Here is a 12,386-nt window from a genome sequence, read left to right on the forward strand (position 1 = left end):
TTCAAATAAACATCCTCAACCTCCATTTTTGGAATCTATTTGAGCTCAACCAGTGGGTAACTCATTAATTATGATTTATATTTCCACTGCTACGTTGAGGCTAATTACACCATTTTAGCCATTTATCTCATATTCACACTGTCAATAGAACCGTTCAATCCACTCATTACTAATGTGTTATCCAGAGGTCTCATTTATATAGATTCCAAAAAAAGAGGCTGAGGATGTTTATTTGAATTCATCACGATTTGACAGTTGTAGGGAGCCTTGAATAAATTCAAAGTTTTTCAAGAACAAATTTCCATGCAAACATAAATTGACTTCGCGCCACCGAATTGCCTTGTTATGTCCAAAACCACCCCCGTGGCTACGCCACTGGTTACGTAGTTAATTGTCTTTTCTATTCTAAAAGAGAAAATCAGTCTTTTTTGAGTCAAGATAATTTTTTAGTCGAAATACATTTTATTCGTCACTTTTTTTCTAGAGTGAGATTTAAAAAAAAGTTTCTCATACCATTTTTATCTCACTCACTTTTCGCGAAAATTTTGAATGATTAATCTGTAGTGATGTGCTCACGCTTCCGTAACAGTACAATAATTTATGCCTATTCGCTGGACTAGAAAATTCAATTTATCCTGATGAATAACTATGGAAGAGCATCTACCTACAATGGAAATAGGCTATTCAGATTGCGAGCTATATTATATGATATAAAGTGTTTTAAAATGGAATATGCCATATTAATAACTCCCAGTTAGATTTGTATATCATGTGATGCAGCTCGTAGACTAAACACGCTATAGACATTAAGCAATATCCGGCGATAGGCCAATATACTTTAAACAAAGCTTTGGATTCAAGAAAGGCTTGGATATACCAATGAACCGAATATCAATTAGTCATATTTTAATCCCATAGATAGGTTCAAGATCCACCCTAGACTACGCACGCATAACCCGCGGTCATCGTGTAGTTTTCCATTACCTCAGCTACTGAATCGGCTTTGTTTCCTGGCTTTCTCCACTGACTGTGTGTCTCGTCGCAGTGTATCTCCACCGTCCACGGTTTAATTTCTGCGAAAGTACTTCAGTGTTCAACAACGTTCAGTTTTCAGAAAAGCTTCATCAACGTCGTCAACCCATACGGTAAACGTCAATTAGCCATCAGGAAAGGAAGACATAAAGCAGAATCCTCCACCACCGAAATAGAGGCACACCAAGAGTGTGGTGCTGTGGCAGTGGAAATTTTGCAAACAAAAAGCGAAAACAAAACAGTGAGTTGTTGGGTAAACAAGTTTTTAGTGGATTCACGCCTAAAGTCATTAGCGATTTGTTTCGATACAGCCGCGTTCTTTCGTTTCGCGATTCGCGCACGACTACATCTACGGGAAGTGTTTAAAGTGAAATGTTGTATTTTTTTTCGGTGAATCAAAGGGGGATATACGAAGCGAAGTTATAATCGCCGAGTAGAAGCCAAAATAAAACGGTGAACCGGCAGCGAAACCAAGTGAAAGAAGGAAACAGCCGTTTGTGTAAATCCCATTACCCTTTCGCCTTCCCTTGCTGTTGGACGAATATTACGAAAGCTGAACAGTGAAGATATGATGCAGTTTGTTGTTACTGATAAATTTGTACCACCCGCATATATGTGACCAGTGGGACGAATACCAAACCAGTCGGTTTAGCAGCGTGTGTTGGTGAGATTGTTAACTGGCTTATGAGTACTGCTCTACCCTGGACGATTATTGGCAGCGCGCGGAGTGTTGTAGACGAGTGTTGATATAGACGTGCTGCATCGCTCAATCGCTCATGTGGTGCATGGTGCTGCAATCGTTACCGCACGAGGTCAACTGGTAAATGCACCGCCGTCCTGCCCTCGATTGTTGCTGATTAAACACATGTTGTCGCCGATCAAAGACATGTAAGATGAACAAGAATTTTCTATATTAATGGAAATATTTTATCTCGTTTCGAACGAGAACACCCATATCGTTCTACAGCCGGTATGTTCCAGCGAGCGCTTCATCATTGTATAGTTTGTTAAGTTGAGCTTGCCTTATTGATCGAATTGATGGGGAATGATTCCAAAGAGTTTTTGCTGACACGTACCGTTTTTATTACATTAGCTTTATAGACTAATGGCTTCGTTCGAGTTGGCAATGCCAAGGACTAAGTTTCATTTTTTTTATGACGATACCATACTTAGAGTACGAACTGTATCAAAAGTCACGTGTGATGATAAGCATTGGAGCCAGTCATTGTTTGAGTACTGATTCAGTCAGTACTGTGCTGTGACTTTTTAAATTGTTGTTTATTATTACAGGATTTTGAAAGATAATTCAAAAAATCGTCATGAAGAGATGTTTTAAAACATATTTCCAATTATTTGTTTAATAATTAAAGACTCATCAAATTGTTGTTTATTTTACGTACGATACTCTGTGGGTGGCATCTTATTTACAGGTATATTTATTAAAGTGGGGCGCAGTTGTATGGAAAAACGCAAACTTCGTCCGATCAATTGAGATCGAGGTTTTTCTGAATCGTTTTGGGACCCCAATCAACTGTGCAAAATATGGGCTCGATTGGTTGCAACCTCGCATGCCGCATCGCGTTTTAAATTTACATGGAGATTAGTATGGGAAAACGTACTTTTTTACATTTTTGCTCGTATCGGCTTCAATTTATCATCAATCACGTGACTCAATACGTTAGCATATAACCTGGAAGATGCCGAAAGACTTTGCCGAAGAAGGTACGTAGCTGGAAGGTCTACAAAAAATGTTATTACGTTTCGAAAATTGATTGTCTAAACCATATGCAAGGAATCAATGTTTCTGCCAGCACTACCGGACAACCTATGGTTATCGAAGGGCAAAACCTATCTTCCTTCTTGTCGGATTTTTTTCTTTGTGAAATAATTCCGGATAGCTCCCATTAGCTCTGTAGCCCTATAAGATCAATTATTTTGAAATAACACTCAGTTAAGTTATTGGTCTACGTAGTACGGCAGTGCTGGCAGAATAAACGATTTTTAGCATATGGTTTGAACACTCAATGTTCGAAGCGTTATAACTTTTTTCGTGGACGTTCCAGCAACGTGCCTGCTTCAGCAAAGTGTTTTGGCATCCTTTGGGTTATACTTTAACGCAATGTGTCACTTGGTTTACGTTGAACTGAAACCTCTAGTAGTAGAAATGCAAAAATATACGTTCTCCCATACTAATTTCCATACAAACTTCAAGCGCGATGCGGAAAGCGAGGAAGCAACCAATCGGTCCCAAATTCTGCACAGTTGTTCAGGACCCAGAATGGCTTCGAAAAACCATTGATTTGAAAAAATGACCATGACGCCCCACTCTAATCTGTATGGAAATAAAACTGTAGTGATCAATAGTTTATTTTCTACATCACCTACATCACCATGGCAAATGAAATATTTATATAGTTAAAGTTTCTGAGTACAAAGCCCAAGTAACAACATTAATTTTATGATGGTTTTCCCGGGAAATGCTTGTTTTAGCAGGAATTTGCCTTCCAATGTTTGTTTACAAAATAAGTTACGCCCAAATCGCAAATCAGTCCCGATATAAAACCATTCGTGTTCATTTTCTAAGATACGCCTAAATCTTATCAAAGTTAACTTATAATGGCACCCAATACCAGCATAAAACTTTGTTAGTATTACTAAAGTTTTAACCAGCATGTATTTTTTTCGCTGTGTATAAAGGAATGATTTCTAATAACAATTTGAATATTATTTAAAACCAACATGAGTTTAACTAGAGGTGTGCGCTTCTATTGCATCTGACGTCGACTGACAACCGTTTGACGTCTAGAATGCGTTGCATTTATCGAACGGCATTTGCCAACTGAAACATAAACATGTTGCAATTATCTAACGACTAGTGTGTCCATACGAAATCCTTGGGAAATTCTATTTGCTGAAAGCAAAATACGTCCGAACTGGTAATTTAGGCGAGAAAGTCGTTTTCCGAAATGGTCGTTTTTAAGAATGGGTCATTAGGCCGAAAATGTCGATTAGCCCAATGGGTCATACATGCCAATTATTGGACGGATAGTATGGTCGAAAATTTCCACCCGTTAGACCAAATGACATTTACGACGAAATGGGCTTTTTGACAAATGACCATTGAACGAAATTTCGTGACCTCTCTACTTTTTAAGTCAATACTGTACTTGAAGCCAAAATTTATCTAACCAAATCCCATTAAGCTGAACTGAACGTATATCCGGAACTGTTATCAGGTCAAAAATGGTTTGTCCGAAAATATCGTTTGGCCGAAATGAACATTCTATTAAATGGTTTGGTCGAAATGGGCCGAAAATATAACCGAAATGGACATTCGGCCGAACTGGTAATTTGTCCGCTAAAATCGTTAGACCGAATAAATCATTTGACCGAAAATGTCGTTTGGTAGGAATGGTCATTTGGCAAAAATAGCCAATTGACCTGAAAATATCCTTTCTGCAAAAAAAAAAACATTTCGGCCAAACGTCATTTTCTGCCACATGACCTATTCGGCTCAACAACTTTTTTGTCAAAATCAATTCAGCCGAACGACACTTTTCGCAGAACATGCCATTTGGCCAAACTGGTAGTTTTCACAGAAAAGACATTTTTGGGCCAAATGGCTTTTTCGCCAAATGACCATTCTTACCAAATTGCATTTTCGGTCAAATGATTTATTCGGTCAAACGACGTTTTCGGCTGAATGGCATTTTCAGTCAAATGACCTGTTAGGGCAAACAACTTTTTCAGTCAAATTCCCAGTTCGGCTGAGTGTTGCTTTTGGCCAAACTACATTTTCGATCAAATCGTTTTTGACCTTATAACAGTTTCAGATGAACGTTCAGGTCAGTTTTGACTATATTATTCGTTCAGTAATTGACATTTAGCCGTATGCCAAATGACATTTTCGGCCTAATGACTTCTTCTGCCAAACGTTCGTTTCGGCCAGACGATCTGTAACGATTTATAAAAAAGCAAACGGCCTTTTCGGCCAAATTACCAGTTCGGCTGTCTATCGCTTTCGGCCGATGGATTTTTCCAAGACTTTCTTATGGACAATACAAAGAATTTTCTGTAGAAATTCCTTGAAAATTGTCCGAAGTTTCCGAGTTGGAAAACCAAAGATTGTTTTTGTTAAAATCTACATTCTGAACAATCTTCCGCTGAAACTTTGAAAGATTTTCCCAGGAAATTTCGGAGAATTTCTCGTGAACATTCCTGAGAGTCTCCCGCGGAAATTCCGAATCATTTTCTGTTTTAAATGTTGATTATGCCAAACTAGTCGTCGTAATCAATCTAGATTGAGAAAGTCAAAGTTAAAGCATTCCTTCTACCAGTCACAAGCTCCTACCATTATAAAGGTGTTTTCTGTGTTAATTTTGAAGACTCTTCAACAGGAACTCAACTTTAACTTGCAGCGGATATTCCGAATATTTTCCTGTAGAAATTTGAAATAACTTAACGTGAAAATTCTGAAGAGGTTCTCATGTAAAATCCGAAGAATTTTCCGCTGAAATTTCAAGCAATTTTGTTTGGGAAATTCAAAGTGCTCCTCTTGGTAGTTCCAAACAAATCTTAAAACTTCAAAGTAGTTCCCGTGGAAAATTTGAAAATAATTTCTAAATGAATGTTATGGAAAAACTTAAGGAATTTTATGCGGAACTTGATCATATTTTTCCGGCGAAATTCAAAAGATTTTTTCGTTGATCTCTTGAAAATATCTAAAATGACAAATGCAGCCGAACGACACTTTCGGCCGAATGTCCATTTCGGCCAAATGGCGCTTTCTGCTAACGACCATTTTGGCCAAAGGGCATATTCGGCCAATTGAGCTATTCGGCCAACCGATTTTTTCAGCCTATAAACTATTCGACCAAATGACATTTTCGGCCAAATAATTTAATTCTAGATAGTCTTCTACCAAATAGACTATCTGGTCAAACAGCATATTCGACCAAATAACTTTCAGCATTGGAGTCTTCGGCCAAGTGGCTTTCTGCCGAACGACCCTTTTCCGTTCAAAAATTCAATTTCATTGAGATATTCTTTGGATTTCAACGGAAAATGCTTCGCAACATCCACACAAGTTTTGTTCTTAGTTTTAACGCAGTTTTTCGAAATTTCAACAATAAATTGAACGGAATTTTCAAGAAAATCATTCGTATCTTCGCGAAAGATTCTCTGAAGCTTCAACGTGATGTTGTAGGGACCAATCAGGAAATTCTACGGACTTCTTAAAATTTGAATCAGCGTGGAAAATTATAGATCAGTGTCGTGACAAATTTTAAACGGCGGTGCGCCGATTTAAAAATGTCGGTGGAGCACACCTCTTAGTATAACTTGTTGCAAATTTTCAAAGCGATATACTTCAATGTAACTGCTGATGATAAAATGTGGTGAACTTATTAAATATTAAAAAATGCGTATGATGAAAACGATAAAACAAATCGTAGTGTATGCGTTACCACACACAAAGTGTTCAAACTTTTCGACCAAAGGTCGTGAAGACAGAACCTTTAATATCTAGTATGAGGCTACGAACAGGCTATTTACAAAACACACAATGATTTTTTTTACCGGGCGGGAACCGAACCGAATCCACACTTCATGGTCTAGCTAGGCATCGCAAACCGCACGGCCACGAAGCCCATATCATTTCCGACACAGTCTGTATCATTTTTCATAATTTCCAAAATGGAAGTAAGGCATACCATCGCATCAATTTATTTGTGTAAGGTATTATTAAAAAATACCGACTAGTTTAATTTCAAATAATCAAATTCAGTCTTTGTTGACATATTCAGATCTTAGTTCGATCCTTCTATCTGTTTCCATTTTACTAGCGTACCCAACCACGAGACATGTCGTAAATCAGTGAAATCTAATCAGACACGACCATTCATGGGCGGTATCAATGGTGAAGCCTCAGAAAGCTACTCCCACACCGCAGGTACACATAGCAGCACCTCAGGCCCAACGTGATCCGAAATGAATTTGTCTTATCACACCCATCACTGCACACCAGCTGATGTTCGCTTCACCTTCGTCGAACACAATGTTTTAGTAGCACGCAATCAACGCATAATTTACGTTCGTTCGCAGGGAATTGGTTACATTGCTAGCAGGTCTGTAGCTGGTATCAGCTTATTTGAATTGCAATGGCATATGTAGGTTCGATTAATCATTATTCTGTTTGCGAATATGTGCATCACTCGTAAGTGGGAGAGAATCAAGGAGTACCACTTGTTACATCTGAGGGAACAAAGTCCCAGTGACTATTCATATGGTGGCTGCTATTTGATCGCCGAGTCGTGAATATTTAATTCGCAAACACTTTGTGTAATAGAATTTATAGTTGGTAATGTATGGCAATGTTCAAACCTGTTTGAAATCATCCCAAATTTATGACTGTCTTATAGAGCCTCATGTGTTCAAGCGTCTGTTTGGCACTTAACATGAACCTATTATGTTCATACCTAAGATACATATTAATGCAATACTCAAACGCAATAGAAATCTCAACAATATAAAAGACTTGATTGGTATTGGACTTTTCTCAGATGTGGTTATGATAACAATGAAATTTATCAGAGATCTAAATACCAGATTGTTTGTTGGAAGTGTCAAACGAAATGCATTTAATCAGTGCGCTGTCATTGACCTCAAATAAATCGATGGCAGTAAATTATTTCAGAATACGGGAAATTTGCTTGAACAAATACAGCTCCAATTCCGTTGCTTTATTTTGCTAACTGCTGAAAAAATCACAAAATTGAGAGGAATTAAATTGAGAGAAACGAATAAAATGACGAGTTTCTTTCTCAGGTTTCTTTCCAAGTAGAATCTTTTGTTGATAAAAAATAAGAGGTTTTAGCAGATCCACCAAATTCGTATCCGCTTCTTTCCTAATTAATCAGCCCTCTGGAGCTTGGAGATTCATGTCGTCGGCTTCAAACCCAGCCTAAGATTGAGTTACTTTCTTATAATTTACTCCATTGACTGCATCCAAAAGGTGCAAAAGATGTTTCATCTAAAAGCATATTATAGCCGTTCCATACTCTTGCGACTCATATGTATTATCAAGAATAGTAAGAACTGAAGCGCAATGTGGTAGTTCTTACTCCGTAATGCACCACCAAAAAGCTATCTACCCAGCATTACAGGCTCCGTTTACTGCCTGGCTAATTGTTTTACGCCCAGGCCATTCATCCCCTCGGCACGGGTCGCCTGACACCTTCGGATTCGGGGTTAGGGAGGTCATGATTTGACCGGATATTCACCGTTACACACTACTTCAGAGTATCCATATCCCAGCGTAATGTAGGGCCTGCTTACGGACACATGTAGGACGGAAAAACAGAGAGAATATCCGTTCTATAAAATTTGAAAATTAGTAAATGGATCCTTTTCCGGCATTTCTCTATCAAATAATCAATATGGGTAAAGCAAGGGAATTAAACATGGGCCTTCCCCAAGGCTAGCTATTTCTATTTCTAGGCTATTACTAGGAGTTGTCAGAGGGCCGAGAGTAAAGTACCAATTTTTCACTGATACCAAATTCCACTACTACAACTACTACAATTAAAAAGTAATTACCGTCGACTGTTTCAGCACAGTCTGCATGAATCCTGGTGTAGGCCAAGATTCCATGTTGGTTTTACTATGGGTCATGGCTACTCTCGAACATTCTACGCACGTACGAAAGCGATGATTGATATGCTCGTCGATTCTAGGCCAATAGACGTAGTTACGTGATATGGACCGCATTCTTTCTACTCTAAGGTGTTTTTTGTGTAGTACTCGTAGAACTCGATCCCGAAATTTTGATGGAATACTCAGTCGTTACCCATTGATGAGACAATCAGAGACAATGGTAAAACCCTGCCCCGACGCTGGTAAAACTGTTAAAGCTATTTATCGCTGATTTTGGACTGATTTGACGGCCATTCAGTTTTTTTATTCAAACTAAGACGAAGTGGCCTATGCGGTGTATAAGAGTCTTCTCCATTCGCCTCGGTCCATGGCTACACGTCGCCAACCACGCAGTCTACGGAGGGTCCGCAAGTCATCTTCCACCTGATCGATCCACCTTGCCCGCTGCGCACCTCGCCTTCTTCTGCCCGTCGGATCGTTGTAGAGAACCGTTTTCACCGGGTTACTGTTCGATATTCTGGCTACGTGCCCGGTCCACCGCAGTCGTCCGATTTTCGCGGTGTGAACGATGTATGGTTCTCCCAACAGCTTATGCAACTCGTGGTTCATTCGCCTCCTCCACGTACCGTCCGCCATCTGCACCCCACCATAGATGGTACGCAGCACTTTCCTTCCGAAAACTCCAAGTGCGCGTCGGTCCTCCACGTCCAGGTCTCGTGTCCGTAGAGGACTACTGGTCTAATGAGCGTTTTGTAGATTGTCAGTTTGGTACGGCGGCGAATTCTTTTCGATCGATGCGTCTTGCGGAGTCCAAAGTACGTACGATTTCCAGCCACTATGCGTCTCCGAATTTCTCTGTTGGTATCATTTTCGGCAGTCACCAGTGTGCTCAAGTACACAAATTCTTCTACCACCTCGATTTCGTCACCACCGATGCGAACTCGCGGTGGTTGGCTAACATTGTCTTCTCTTGAACCTCTTCCTCCGCCTCTTCATGGTCTCGATTTTCCTGTTGGCGCTTTTTCCTCCGAAAAATCGATTTTAGTCTGTTCCGCGCCCGTTTATATCGTGTCTCGTTCGCCCTTGTGCGGTGTTGTAGCAATCTCGCCCATGCTGCATTCTTCTTTTCCACTAACTGCTCACACTCGCCGTCATACCAGTCGTTTCTCTGATCCGGCGGCACCGTGCCAAGTGCAGCGGTTCTGGTACTACCAATGGCGGATCGAATATCTCTCCAGCCATCTTCAAGAGATGCTGCGACTAGCTGCTCTTCCGTTAAGAGTGCCACTTCCAGCTGCTGCGCGTAGTCTTGGGCTAGTCTGCCGTATTGTAGCCGCCCAATGTTTAGCTACGGCGGACGACTCCGACGCGTGTTGTACACCGTCGACAGTTTTGAGCGCAGGCATACTGCAACGAGGTAGTGATAGGATTCAATATTCGCACTGCGGTAAGTGCGGACGTGATGTCGGAGAAGAATTTACCGTCGATTAGAACGAGGTCGATTTGGTTTTCCGTTTCTTGGTCAGGTGATCTCCATGTGGCCTTGTGGATATTTTTGCGAGGAAAGAAGGTGCTTCGTACTACCATTCCGCGGGAGCCTGCGAAGTTTATGCACCGTTGGCCGATATCATTCGATACGGTGTGCAAACTATCCAGTCCGATGACCGGTCTATACATTGCCTCCCTTCCTACCTGTGCGATGACGATTTTGCCGTCCCTCAGTGGGCATCCATCATATGTCTGCTTCAGCTATGCGTAGAACGCTTCTTTCTCGTCGTCGGTTCTCCCTTCGTGTGGGCAGTGCACGTTGATGATACTATAGTTGAAGAAACGGCCTTTTATCCTCAGCGTGCACGTCCTTGCGTTGATTAGCTGCCACCCAATCACACGTTGGCGAATCTTTCCCAGCTCGTTGGTGGTGCCACAGATTTGTTAGAAGGTAGCCTCTCCATGCCCGCGTTTCCACACTTTCTGTCCAGTCCAGCAAATTTCCTGCAGCGCCACGACGTCGAAGTTGCGGGGATGTAATTCATCGTAGATCATCCTGTCGCAACCTGCGAAACCTAGCGACTTGCAGTTCCATGTTCCAAGCTTCCAATCGTGATCCTTTATTCGTCGCCTAGGTCTTTGCCGATTATATCGAGTCGCATTATCTCTTATATTGTTCGTAATTATTGGTTTTACAGGCGGCTTATTGGGCCTGCGCAAACCTCCTGTCTCGTCGGAGGGCCGTCGTGTCAGGATGTTTTGTGTCCCACCTGACACCAGGACTTGAAAATGAAAAACAGACACAATATCCTTCTCTATGTTCTGTTTTCTTACACTTGCGACACTGATGTTCACGGAATGAGCAATCGGCAGAAAAATGCATTCCCCCCATGACCAACATGGGGTTTTCGGTTGATTGTTGTTCACTTTCCTTGTTTAGGCTTGAAAGGTCGATCCTGATGAACTGCATTCACATCACTGAATGTTTGCTGTTTTTCTACAAGACTGTTGTTTTGTTTCAGGCTCAGTAAACTTTTACAATCTTCCACCACTTCTTCCAGAGAAATATCTTTTGTCTCATTCAATTTGGTAATTATCCTCATACGAATGTCAGAATCTTGCGACGATTTCAGACCGCACACAAACAATGAGACATTCAAATTGCTCTCGGAAAGATCACGCAAATTGAAATTCACACACGCTTGGTTTACTTTGCACGAATACGACACAAAATCATCGGAATCGTCTTTTGTCGTTCGCAGACACAAATAACGGCGGTGAAACACAGAAACTGTAGGTCCAAAAAAATCGTTTTTAATTTCGCGACTGTTTCACTGTTAACTCTTTTTATAGTCTAGGCAAAATACTTGTGAACCGTTCATGCGCTGCTGGTTTCAATTTCCTCATCAGTAATCGGACCTTTGCTGCATCGAACAAATCCGCTTTGGGCTCTTTCAAAAATTACGTAACGCTAAATTTGATGATTTTGGACCCTTACCCTTTGCCTCGTAACATTTTTTGTATGGAAGGTTTAATTTTTGTGTATGGATCGTAACGCTTGACCGGATCCCTTCCCTCCCTGAAAGGACCCTTACCGTGCATACATCCCTGCTCCGGATCATAAACGAACTCAGTGATGTTGCTGGAGAGCGAATCCAAAACAATGTCATCTCTCGACAACTTCTGAATGACCAGTTGGGTTGCCGAAACCTGCTGAGTAAGTTGCGTCATCAACTGCTGATGTTGGAGGATTTGTATCAGCGTTTGGTTGGAATTCTGCGATACGCCTTCTGATGCCTGCTAGGTATAAAGTTGGATCGGCATTATGCTGCTAACCTTAACTTTTCACTGCTTTTTACTTGCTTTTATCAGTCTTCTAAGCTTTCCGGAAAAGCTATTTTCGTACACGATTTTCCATAGCTATACGAGGTTCATTCTGTTGTATGCCGCCTTGAATGCGAGAAACTGGTGATGCGTTGGGACCTGATATTCACGACATTTTTTAAGGATTGGCGTACAGTAAAGATTGGATCCGTTATCGAGCGGTCGTCAAGCCGCTCGAAGCCGGCTTCAAAATTTGCTACGAACTCACTCACTATTGGACAGACGACGAAAGATCTTAGATCTTAGAAAGATCTTAGGAATCATTTTGCAGGCGGCTTTTAGGGTGGTAATTGCTCAAAAGTTCTCACACTCCAGCTTGTCGTCGTTTT

The 12,386-nt window shown here is 40.9% G+C and overlaps 1 protein-coding gene across 4 annotated transcripts in view; it reads left to right on the top strand.

The window, feature by feature from the left end:
- LOC134225082 (uncharacterized) overlaps positions 1–12,386 on the top strand; it is a 273,215-nt gene that overhangs the window by 5,291 nt on the left and 255,538 nt on the right. Inside the window, exon 2 of one of the 4 annotated variants that reach the window (XM_062704868.1) lies at positions 1,108–1,920. The gene's annotated coding sequence lies outside the window, so the exon portion shown is untranslated. Of the gene's footprint in view, positions 1–1,077; positions 1,921–12,386 lie in introns of those variants that run through there. The other 3 variants (XM_062704869.1, XM_062704867.1, XM_062704871.1) reach the window with 3 other exon arrangements.

Source organism: Armigeres subalbatus, chromosome 3 (assembly GCF_024139115.2).
Source record: "Armigeres subalbatus isolate Guangzhou_Male chromosome 3, GZ_Asu_2, whole genome shotgun sequence".
Classification (NCBI taxonomy): domain Eukaryota; kingdom Metazoa; phylum Arthropoda; class Insecta; order Diptera; family Culicidae; genus Armigeres; species Armigeres subalbatus.